A 1,762-nucleotide genomic window follows, 5' to 3' on the forward strand; every position below is an offset into this window, starting at 1 on the left:
ATAAGTATACACCCCCCTATGTTAAAATACAGGGGCATAAGTATACACTCCCTATGTTAAAATACAGGGGCATAAGTACTATTCTGGTTAATAACCCAGTAACACTGTCTCTAAACAGAACCTGTTCACTAGTTCCACTTATTTAGTATTTATTCATCATTCCCATTTCTCACTTATTATTTGTTATATCTTCATCATTTCCTATTCCAGAGCTGTTCATAATGTTGTCATACAGTAAATATTGTAATATAATAACATAACACTATTTATACCAGTTTCCTTTGCACTATGCTCCACATTTAAATATTTTTTTATTGAACTTGCATCTATATTGTTTCTCTTCATTGCACTCATGCCTCTATTTTGTTTCTGTTTAGAGTATGTATATATTAGTATGTATATATTAGTATGTATATATTAGTGCGTATATATTAGTATGTATATATTAGTGCGTATATATATATGTGTGTATATATATAAATATTAGTGTGTATATATTAGTGTGCGTATATATTAGTGTGTATATATTAGTGCGTATATAATAGTGTTTATATATTAGTGCGTATATAATAGTGTTTATATATTAGTGCGTATATAATAGTGTTTATATATTAGTGCGTATATAATAGTATTTATATATTAGTGCGTATATAATAGTGTTTATATATATTAGTGTGTATATATTAGTGTGTATATATTAGTATGGATATATTAGTGTGTATATAATAGTGTTTATATATTAGTGTTTATATATTAGTGTTTATATATAAGTGCGCATATATTAGTGTGCATATATTAGTGCGTATATATTAGTGCGTATATATTAGTGCGCATATATGTGCGCATATATTAGTGTGCGTATATATGTGCTTATATATTAGTGTGCATATATTAGTGTGCATATAATAGTGCTTATATATTAGTGCGTATATATTAGTGCGTATATATTAGTGCGTATATATTAGTGCGTATATATGTGCGCATATATGTGCGCATATATTAGTGTGCGTATATATGTGCTTATATATTAGTGCTTATATATTAGTGTGCATATAATAGTGCGTATATATTAGTGCGCATATATTAGTGCGCATATATTAGTGCGCATATATTAGTGCGCATATATTAGTGCGCATATATTAGTGCGCATATATTAGTGCGCATATATTAGTGCGCATACATTAGTGCGCATACATTAGTGCGTATACATTAGTGCGCATATATTAGTGCGCATATATTAGTGCGCATATATTAGTGCGTATATATTAGTGTGCATATAATGCCCCCCCAACGTTCCTCACCTTGTTCCGCGGGTCGTCGAAGAGCTGCAGCCGCTCGTTGACGTCGTCCGAGGGGCTGAGGAGGTCGAACAGCTCCTCGTTGTAGATCTCCAGCAGCGAGACCTTCACCGAGAACTCGGTGCCGTTCTCCGAAAGCTTCTCAAAGATCTGGTGCAGCGTTCTGGGGATGATGCCCGCCAGGGGGTCCTCGAAGAAAACCACAAACCGGGGAGTTTAAATCGGCTCATTTCCTGTTTCTCACAGCTCCGTTACTGTAACTAAGTACTTCTACTCCAGTACTGTACTCAAGTACTAATATTGAGGTACTTGTACTTTACTTTCAGTTTTTTTGTGTTAGTTTCTACTTCGACTCAGTTACATTTCAGAGAGAAATATTCTATATTTTACTCCACTACATTCATCTGACAGCTTTAGTTACTAGTTACTTTAGTTACTAGTTACTTTAGTTACTCCTCTACATT

Source organism: Etheostoma cragini, chromosome 17, assembly GCF_013103735.1.
Source record: "Etheostoma cragini isolate CJK2018 chromosome 17, CSU_Ecrag_1.0, whole genome shotgun sequence".
Classification (NCBI taxonomy): domain Eukaryota; kingdom Metazoa; phylum Chordata; class Actinopteri; order Perciformes; family Percidae; genus Etheostoma; species Etheostoma cragini.